Raw genomic sequence first — 11,299 nt, 5'->3', positions numbered from 1 at the left:
GCCTGTTTAACACCATTTATTTGTCAGGTCTCGAATAGTTTTCTTTGGAGAGCCAATTCCTGACCAACCCGTTGTATCTACTGGAAGCTTCATGTAACTCTCTTAGTGACACCTGTCAATTCAATTTTACAATTAAAAAATTATTATCTCTTAGACTGAAAACTTCACGAAAGCACAATTTGTGTGTTTTTATCAGCATCTAGCAAATGTAAGCCTGGCACATAATTGCTGTTCAATAAATGTTAAGGCAATTAATGTGTGGAGACACACATTGCTTGAAAAATTATCCCTTAATGGAATACTTCCTGGCCATAAAAAGAAGGAAATCTTGTCTTTTGCTACAGGATAGATGGACCTGGAGAGCATTATGATAAATTAAGCCAGTCAGAGAAAGAAATACTATACGATTTCATCTAACATGTGGAATCAAACGAACAAAATAAACTAATGAAACAGAAACAGACTCTTAGATACAAAGAACAGACTGACAGCTGTCAGAGGGAGGGGGTTGGGGGAGTCCAGTGAAAAAGGTGAAAGGATTAAAAAAAAAAACAACCCTCAAAGATACACAGAGTGATTACCAAAAGGGTGGCGTGGGGAGGTAGAAGAGGGTAAAGGGCCGGTAAATGGAGATGAAAGGAGACTTGCCGTGGGGTGGTGAACACACAATACAATATGCAGATGGTGTAGAATTGTACATGGAAATTTATGTAATTTCATTAACCAATGTCACCCCAATAAATTCAATTTGAAATAAATTTTTAAAAAGACAAATTACCTCGATTTGTATCATGAAAAAAAAAAGACCAAAATCCCTATACTAATTAAATCTAGAAGAAGGTTTATAGTAAGAGTCGATTATTGGGAGTACTTGGTGGGTGTTCTTAAAACGTTCTAGAAGTTATATACAATTTTAGCAGACTTAATGTTGGCGATTCTGACTATGCCCATTAGGATGATAATCGACAGGATTTAATCTTACCTTCTAGTAGAAGGTAACTGTGCTCTTTAGACAGCTTTGCCTGAATTGTATCTTAATTTTAAGTGAGGACAATGAAGACCAGAAAGATGAAGATAACTGAATTTGCTAGAGGCCCCGCAGTACAAGGTAGTGTTACAGATGCCTCTCACCGCTATGCAGCTTGGCCTCGAGCAGCTTCTCTTAACTCGTGTCCTCATTCAACCTAGGAACCAGGTTGACAACCTTTTTGTCAGAAACAAAAAGCAGAGGCTTTTCTGTAAGGTTGAATTTGATGAGAAAAAGGAGACGCTGTAAAAAAATCAGTTGCTGGTGTGGGAAACTCTCAGGCAGGCAACCTGAAGTCACAGTGGCCCCTGGTGTTAGGAAGGGCTTCTTTCACCATATGCACATGGAGACCTAAGAAGATAATGGGACCTTCCAGAAGAGCTCTCAGATCCAGAACACAACACGCTATTATGCAATTGTGGTGTATTTCCCACCACCACCAACAAAGCTGTTGATTGACATCCAGTGTTATAACTTATATCCAACACTCTACATACTTTTTAGGACAGTGACTCTCCAAAGCTCTTCCTTCACAGGTGGATCAAACTTATTTGTGAACTATGCTACCGATAACGTTACAAATAATAGAAGATTTCACATAATCAATTTTTTAAAAGTACTGATTAGAGAAGATTCAAGATTATCTATAATAATCTTTTATTCTCTCATTTAAGAACATTAGAAAAAAGGAAGTAGAAAGGGTACAAAACAATGGCAAATGTGCCTGGAAAGTTCTGCTTTGGCGTTAGCGCATCTTTTAGGGAAACACTCAGCTGGAACATAGTCAGGTAAGTATGAGTCAGGTTATCGGAAAGATGGGGAGGGGCGCACTTTTGGTTGCAAGGGAGAAAGTCACTTGGTGATTCTGACAAATAGGAAATTTATTCTAAAGCTACATGGAGTAGGAAGGGAAAAGGAATCTCATATGCACAGCTGGGCTACATGGATTGCAGGAAAAACTAAATAGTTGGGCCTCACGGGAGGTTTCAAAGACAGCAGCCTGATGGTTGGTCCCCAGAATCCTAGGTCCCAAGTAGTAAAAGGAAGTTGTGACTTTGAACTCTGCTACTCTAGTAGTACCACGATTCAGTTACTTTTGTCTTTTACTCCCCCTCATATTACCAGCTGCGCAGTCTACTCCATATGTCCTGGTCCAAATTCCCAAAAGGGAGAATCAGAGTGACAGTCTAATTACCAAGCCGCATCACCGGAAGTCACAGGCCAACTTACAGATTGATTAGCTCAGGTGCCTCCTCTGGTTTAATGAGCCGTGGCTGAGGGGCTCATCATATGGTATAGCCATCATGGTGCAGGAATCAGATGCCTTCCTCCTCATGGACTGCAGACACCTTTAAAAGGAGATGCTGGGCCTCATAGGTGCTAATTCCAAGGCAAAAGGTGTTCGTGACTCATTTAGCAGTATTTTCAGTTACTTACTATAAAGAAATTTTGATGCTATTTCACTTTAAAAGGGTCTAAAGGGTTTTGTGGGAAGTTTTGGGGAGAGGAGGGAAGGCAGGGGTGATTAACTTCTAACAATATCTAGCAGAACTATAGTTGCATAATGCACTTTGGAAAATGTGGCACTGCATTTACAAGGTGTTCATGGTTGTAACAGAATCACCCACCTATCACATTTGGAGTGGCCTAATACTTTCCAAATAAATCTTGGTTTATGTTTTAGTCAAAAATCCTCAGAGCTGTAAGACATATGGTCCCTACTGATGTGATTTTTTCCATCTGATTTCTTTGCAATTAATGCTGCAATTGGTTTTATGTCTGAAAAAGATGGCTAAATGGTGAATTCAAGTGAAAATGATACCAATCCTGGTGCAGATACATGCAATACAAAATATGCCTCCATGGACAGCAGCACAGAAGAGGGTGCTGATGCAAATTTGGAAGGCAGTGCTTACTCAGGGTGCAGGCATGAAAACAGTGTCAACTTGAAACTCATCCAGTAATTCCTTGAGTATTTTACACCAATGTTTCTGGTTTCCCTTTCGAATCTGTCCAGAGTTCTACGGGCGCTTTGAATGACAGTGTCAACCTGTAGTAGGTAGAAGAGGGCACGCTCCACAGTGTTTGAATCCTGGCTCCTTGAAAGTGAGTTATTCCAGTTTGTTTAGAGACCTTGCTTCCCATCCTCTGTCAGATTTGATTTCAGTGGATCTTAGTTTCTTAACTTATCATTTGAGAAAGGGGAAGGAAAGGAAAGAGAGCGGAAGGGAGACATTGATCAGTTGCCTCTCCAATGCTCCCTGACCGCGGACCAAGCCCTGACTAGGAATGGAACCGGCCACCTTTCACTTTGCAGGATGCAACCAGCTGAGCCACACCAGTCAGAGCAATTTTTAAATCTCCTTAATTCTCAAGAACCTACTTAAGACCGTGTGGCTGGTGAAACCTCTGGACAAACCACCAAGTCAAAAGGTTAGTCCCTCCAGGATTCCCCCTTTGTCCTTAAATAGAGTTCAAAAACCACGTAAAGAGGCACCATTTGGGGGCAGCTTATCTAACTCTGGATACCTAAGGTTAGTACAAGGACTAGACCGAGCTCTGGCGTGACTCTCCGGCAGCACCCCACAGCCCACCCGCGCCTTGGCTGTGTTTGCACTTCAACGTCTTGCGTGGTGGCTAAAAAACACTGTAAAAGAGCAACTGTTGTTCCTTTTGACAGTATTTAGTAGACTGTCCGATCAAGGAAAAGTTGAAATGGCCACTCTCTGAGGCCCACACAACCCGCTTACAGACAGGTGGCCTGGCTGCTGCCGTTGAATGCCCACTGCAGCTCCTGTAATGATCGGCTCCTGGTCGCAGGTCATGGGTGCAGAACTGGGAATCGTGCAGGGCAGTTGTTAAACACGTGCCAGATTGAAAATTAAATTGCATTAAGTGCAACGTGGTATCCTTGATTGGATCTTGGAACAACGACAACAAAAAGGACATTAGTGAAAAAACTGATGAAACTCAAATGATGCCTGTAGTTCAGTTTGTAGTACTGCACTAATGTTAATTTCTTAGCCTCCGTGATCGTCTCGTGGCCATACAAGATGATAACATTAGAGGAGGTTGGGTGAAGGGAATTCTGTGCTATTTTTTCAACTTTTCTCTAAATCTAAAGTTATTCTAAAATAAAAATTATATAAATTTTATTCTTAGATAATTTTATATTTTTGCTGTATATAAATTATATAGAACTATATATATTTAAAATGTACAATTATTTTATAAAATTATAATTAACTACATTATATTTTAAAAGTAATAAGTATTCAAAACTTATCAGTTCTTAATTATTTTACTGCATTTAACTATTATCTATGTCCTTGAGGCCATTATATCTATTTTATCAGTATAGTAAAACACTATGTAACTAGGTATCTCTTCCTAAACTCACAGTTCAGATGTTGATAACTTGACATTGACCATGGTGGGAGTATTCAAGCCTCAGAAACTGGCAAATCTTATGTAAATCAAGGTGTTTTTTTTTTTCAGAGAGCATTTACCAGTACACCGTGGGGTAAATGCCATAAATCTGTGCCAAATACAGGGCTCTTACTTCTACATCCAGAATTTGCCAGTTCAGGGACAAAAGGAGAGGTCTTTATAAGTGTCACTGACCTTTAATAACTTATCAGAAGCAGTTTTGCTTCTGATTTATATAACCCTGAGATGTCTTTGAAGGTCCTAGTCCCCCAGGGAAGAATGCCTCTCCAGGGCACACGGTCATGGTCCTGTTTCCGATGAACTGGTCTGGGACTGCCTCCTGGCCACTTGGGTTCCAGGTCCTGCTGTGCCCTCAAGCAGAATAAGGGGTTGCTTTTCTGGTCAGAATGATTGATCCTGATTACTAAGGGTAAGCGGGTTTCTGCTACACAAAGGAGAATTTTGTCAGGAACTTAAAATTAGGTAAATTATCACTTTAAAAGATAATGCATACTCAAAACTTATCACTCCCTATTTATTTTACTATATTTAACTATCATCTGTGTTCTCAAGCCATTTTTAGTACTTCCTTGCACAATATTCTGGGGCGGGACACTGTGGCCACCCCATAAAGACAAGCAAGGAAGGTCAGGGCGATCCCTCCAAGTAAAGGGCCCTGTCCAACCAGGTCCCGACAAAGGCTGAGAGTCACTCGAATAGGCGCTAGAAGAAGAGTGATGTGCAGGATTGGCTCCATAATTTGCAGCGCCCAGGACAAAGAAAACCGTGGGGCCCCTTGTTCAAATATTATCAAGAATTTCAAGACGGCAACAGCAGAGCACTAAACAAGGGTGGGTCCCGTTCATGTGCAGGGCTCCCTGGGCCTGGCTGCACAGGTTTTGCACCCAGGAAGCCAGACTTCGTGCCATGGTTACTAATTCAGCCCTCATGACCAGAAAGAAGCGTGGAGTGCAGCCACTTTCGTTTCACTCCTTTCTCGTCTTTTCCCTTTACCCATTTTTTCCTCCTATCATATATAACAGACACCAGAGTGGCTAACAATTTAGGTTTCAGGAGAGAATGTCATTAAATCAACATCAACCCATGATGACACAATCTTAAGGGACTTCAGGTGTCCCGTGTGCCGGGGACATAAACTTTTCTTGTGGTTGGGAGACTAGAGATGATGTTGAGGAGAAAAAGATATGGCGTAGTATCAACAGACTCCCATGCCATTGACTTCCAGTTGCTTCCAGCCAATGGGACCCTTAACGAGACATGGTGGGCGGAGAACAAATCAGGGTATTGCTCCCTCGGCTCTTTCCTGGGAGGAGGATGCCTTGCAGTGTCGATGCTCCCAAAGCTACTGCCCATCTCATGACAATGCTCTCTGCACGACTCGCTCCTTCTAGGACAGCTGGGTGCACTCTGGCTCCTCACCCCTCCTGGCCTGGGAGTGGTTACAGATTCCCTGCTGTTACTGGCCCCAGGCTCCTGACTCTACACTTCCTCATCCTTTTATAACCCCTTGTAATTAAACACTCTTTAAATGACTCTAACTTGAGTTTGCCATCAGTTTCCTGTGGGGACCCTGTGTGGCATGTTCATGTTTCTCAGCTATTAAAAGGGGATAAGAATAACATATGATTCTGGAACTTAGTGGCAGGATAAAATGAAAGTAGATGTATGAAAAGGATTTTGCAAAGGGCTATAAATGTTTTAAGTAAGCTTAGGGAAATGAATGTTCTGGCTGGTTACGCACTCAGGTTCACGAGGAACTATCTTGAAAGTTTTCCCTGAATTAATTAATGTCACTTTTGTCATATCTCTCTCTCTGTTTTTTTTTTTTTTTTGCTGAAAACCTTACAGTGTTTTTTCATTGCCCAGAGTTGAGATTTTCAACTGGTGTGCCATGAGAAATTTTAAAACATGCAATACCTGATTATTTAATCAGGGAGGACACTGACCTTTTTTCAAGGCTGCTCTCATTTTTTTTATTTGACCATCTAAGGGAAAAGAGGTCAGTGCCCCTGACTAAATAGTCAACTATTGCATGTTTTAAAAATTCGTGCTGCACACCAATGTGCTGCGGCACTTTGGTTGAAAATCGCTGACCAAAGGTTGTCTTCATCCTAGCATTAAAGACCTTCATACTTAGACTCTAATTCATCACTTTGCAGTTTGTCTTTCCTGCCCTCATAAATTTCAACCAAAAAATGTGTCCCAGGAGAGCTGACACTGTTTTTCTGTGTCCTGGCCTTTGCTCATTGGTCAGGCACTTGCCCCTCAGATCCACCCAAATCTCACCATCCCTCAACACCCAGTAGGAAACCTCAGCAAATTCACAGTTACTATTTGTATCTAGAGCACATATTGGGTGTACAGTTCTCTTGGAAATGAATGAAACATTGGAGATGTTAATGTGCCTTCTGGCTGCAATGAGCCACATTTTCCGAGCTTCTCACCTCACCCTTTTTCTGTGCAGGCTCGCAGGACCCAGCCTACTTCCCTCGCCTCTTAAGATGCCAGGAGCCATGTTCTTTCCGGAGATTTTTCTCCCTTCAAGAAGGACTGTGAGATAGCACTCTTTCTCCCTACTCTCCTCTAGCATGTCCCTGTAGTTTAGTTTATAGCAGTTCTTACTTTAAGCATTTGCATTTGCCTTTGTAGAGAGTAGCAAATAAGGGGAGTAAGAGAGCTAGAATAGACGGAGAGGCCTGATGAATGTTGCTACATTCTAACACTCTCAGTCCTTTGCCTGTGTTTCTTGGATCCTTGCCTACTCCGAGATTTGCTTCTTTTGTCTCAGCGTACAGCTCAAGGAGCATCACTTCTTGGGTCTCTCACCAGCCAGGGAGACAGATTTAGTGTGGTTCAGTTAAAGTTATACAGTTAGTAAAAGTAGGTCTGTTTGTCTCCAAATGTTGTGCTTCTTCCACTTTTCCAAATGGCATTACCTACACTCCATCACTTCCTGCAATCGTTATCATGGGAAAACATATGAATGCTCTCCTGTGGTTATTTTGACCTTAATATCTGTACCTTTTATAAGTTTTAATTTTTATTTTAATATTTAAGACTATTGTCTCCACGTTGTTTTTAAAGGTACCTAAAGACAGAAACATTGCTTTATATGTCGCTATGTTAGCCATTGCTCCTTTACCTAAGGTTTAATGAATAACATATATGTGGAACACATGTATTGGTTAGTTGTTCCAAAAAAGGCTTTCAAGAAAGCCTTTTTGGGGTTCTCTTACTTGTTTTCCTTTCTTGTGTATAATGTAATTGGGACCATAGTTCTCATTCTTCTTTGCTGAATGACGGTCTTGCAAGTGAAGAGTAATCCTAGCACATGAAAAACAAGAAAACAACCTCTGGCTAGTGTAGCTCAGTGGATTGAGTGTGGGCCTGTCAACCAAAGGGTCACCGGTTCAATTCGCAGTCAGGGCACATGCCTAACTTGCAGGCCAGGTCCCCAGTAGGGGTTGTGCAAGAGGCAACCACACATCGATGTTTTTCTTCCTTTCTTTCTCCTTCCCTTCTCTTCTCTAAAAATAAATACATAAAATCTTTTTTAAAAACCCTGAAAGATGTTTCAAACATCTTTGTGTGTCTGTAAGAGGCCACAAGGAAATGGGGTAGTGGTGAAAGAATGTGATGGCATTGGGAGGTGAGACCTTTGGGGGGGTCATAGGGCTTGAGAGCAGAGGCCTGATGAATGGAGACCTCAGGGAGGTCCCCTTACCTTCTGCTATGTGAGGACACAGCGTAAGGAGCCATCTGTGAACCAGGAGGTGGGTTCTCACCAGCCAGTGGATCTGCCAGGGCATTGATCATGGGCTTCCCAGCTTCCACAGCTGTAACTTCTTACACAAAAGCTGTTGTTTATTAGCCATTCAGCCTGTGGTGTTCTGTTATAGCAGCCCAAATGGACTAAGGCACTGACCTTCATCAAATGATCCTCTTGCTGTCTCACTCCCATGGGGTTCAGCCAATGAGAAACACCTGTGGGAGATCAGAAGGAGCGAGATGGTACATTTATCTGTTCACCCACCTCCGTCCCTGTAGGGCTGTCATGGCCAGGTTGTATCCCTTAGGCAGATGTTACAGCCCTTGTCAGGCTGTCTCCCCTACTTGGACTTCGGTGGTTAGAGAAATGCTCTCACCTGCCGCTCTTACCCCTGCAGGAGTAAGGACGATATTATTACTGGTCTTAAGTAATGGCCTGTCTCCTGTGACTTCTCTGCATTGTGTTCATAGTTTTGGAAGTAGTCTTTTTATTAAAGTTTCTTCTAACTACCCAGTTTGTGGGTGCCACCTATTCCTGCCAGGACCCTGGTAATCCACGAAGTTTGTTGGTAAGCTGACTGCCGAGTATTAATTAAAACATGGTCCCTGCAGTGCCCCGGTGTGCGCGCACTCAGGGCTGAGACACACCGGTCTAGGGAAAGAGCTTGGGCATTGGTGCTCTGCTTCCTTTGCCTCTTAGTTTTCTGCTTAATTTTTTCTGGAGAACAATCAATGAATTCATTTGGAAATAGGAGCTCAAGTCTGAACACACAAGAAATCATATCCCTCTTGCCTACCAGAAATACACTTGAATTGCTTTTTGGAGTTTCTAAACCTCCTCTCCAAAGGACATGCTTCCCTCCAAAGTAAGTTGTAAATTTTTAAAATTATGTATTTGTTTTTGGTATCCCTCCCTTCTGATTTCTTTACAGGATGCCCCTGCCATTCCCTGAAGGAACCCCTCACTCTTTTACACCTCCCTCCCTCAATGAAAACTAGCTTCCAGGAAAGGTTCTGAATTCGTTTTCACTAAATAAATGACTGCTTGGCTTTGATATGTTACCTCACTCAGCAAAAGCCTGTGTCTAAAGCAAGGTTTTTCCGATGTCAGCATTATGGACATTTTGTGCTGAATCAATCTTTGTTTTGGGGGCTACTCTGTGCATCGTAGGGTGCCTAGCTGAGTCTCTGACCTCAGCCCACGAGCTGTGAACTGCACCCTTCTTCCTGTGGCGACAACCAAAAATGTCTCCACAACTGCCCGGGGACCTGTGGGGGCAACAGCACTCACAGTCGAGAACACTAGTCTACAAGGGTGAGGTTCCAACTGTGCAATCTGTGGGCACCATCAAACCAAAACAAAATTGTGTCTCAGAGTAATAATGCCTGGGAAGCCCTTCTTAAAACACAGACCTTGAGGGTGTATCGGTAGAGGACCACCTGGTTTTCTAACTGAATCGTACAGTCAGATTATTTGTGCTCCAGACTAATCTGCACATCTCATTATTGAGCCTGGATATTTCCTACCTAGTGATGCAATTACAGTGACTTGTGATTATGAATAAAAATATTTTTCAGTTCCTGTCTTATACAAGAATATATAGGTGATTTACTAATGCATTTGAAATGTCCTCTGTATTAGGATTCTCCAGAGAATAAGAACCAATTATATATATACAGGATAGGTGAAAAGTAAGTTTACAGTTGCTCATATGGAAAATAATACAATAATTGATAAATAATACATGAATAAACTGTTTTGCATACTCACAACTGCAAACCTACTTTTGCCTACCCATATATAAATATAGATATTATATATAACAGATGATGGGTTTGAGTATCAGTTATATATATATTTATCTATACATATAAAATAGCCACTAAGAAATATTTACTAAGTGCTTGTTCAGTGATTTCTGTCTTTAGGGAATTCACAGTATGCTTAAAGAAATGAAATATCTCAATATAATGATTAATAATAAATATTCAACTATTGAATCAGATAGTGCATTGTATAAGCATAGAGAAAGAGATACTTCATATTTCCTACCTAGGATATAGCTTCCTATTTTACACAGAGTTAATATAGTTGCCTAGTTTTACATAGAAACAGTTGTGAACTGAATTTGAAAGACTTGTCCTCAAAATCATTCTTTGAGTCCCCTCTTTTAGAATTATCTACAGCCAATTGCAGGGTCCAGGTGCCCACACATGGTGGTTTAAGCACAAAGAAAGTGGCCAGATCCAGTGTTTTTGGTGACACCAGGTTGCTGTCTCTCTCTCTGCCTTATTTTTCAAAGAGCTTTTTTCTGGGTGACAGGAAAAATGGCCACTGGCTACTCTGAATCTATTTCCTCTTTACATATTTATAGCTCAAGTTCCCAGAGGAAAAGGAGCCAACTTTTCTCAGTAACACCGTCAGAAATGTCCTTGAACAAGTAACTTTGGTCAAGGGGAGGACAAGCTGAGACCGGCCAAGCCTTAGTCATGAACTTCTGGGGCTGCAGGAGACTGGGTCAACCCCACCCAAATGGTGGAAAATGGCCACAGGTGGTTTTCGATGGAAAGGTAGGGAAAAGGCAGTTCAATCGATAAACTCGTCTTCTTTTTGGCCACGCATGAAATACACAATTACATCTAATTTTATAAAAGTTTATGCTCCTCACTACATTTTGAAGGGATATATTGACAATATGTTATCGATTCTTGGTTGATGGTAGGTAAATTATAGAGAGAGGTGGGGGAGAGAGAGATTTGGGCATTAGGGGTAGTGTCAGTATAACTCTTGGTGCTCAGTCCCCAGAAATGAATGAGACCTAGGGTCCTAGCCTCGTGAAACTTAGAGCCGGTGGGGAGAGTTAAACGAGTAAACATACATTACAAAGCTGATAGTAACAGGTATGAGGACAGATAATGATCTTTCACAAAGGACTGAAGTTATCCTTGGTCTTTTATGGCACTATTTCTTGCCTGTGTGTGTGTGTGTGCGTGTGTGTGCGTGTGTGTGTGTGTGTGTGTGTGGCTTTCATGGGGAACATAAAAGACAAACAC

The sequence above is a fragment of the Sturnira hondurensis genome, unplaced genomic scaffold, assembly GCF_014824575.4.
Source record: "Sturnira hondurensis isolate 20B ecotype Veracruz unplaced genomic scaffold, ASM1482457v3 Scaffold0014384, whole genome shotgun sequence".
Lineage (NCBI taxonomy): Eukaryota > Metazoa > Chordata > Mammalia > Chiroptera > Phyllostomidae > Sturnira > Sturnira hondurensis.
This window is presented reverse-complemented; position numbering follows the sequence as displayed.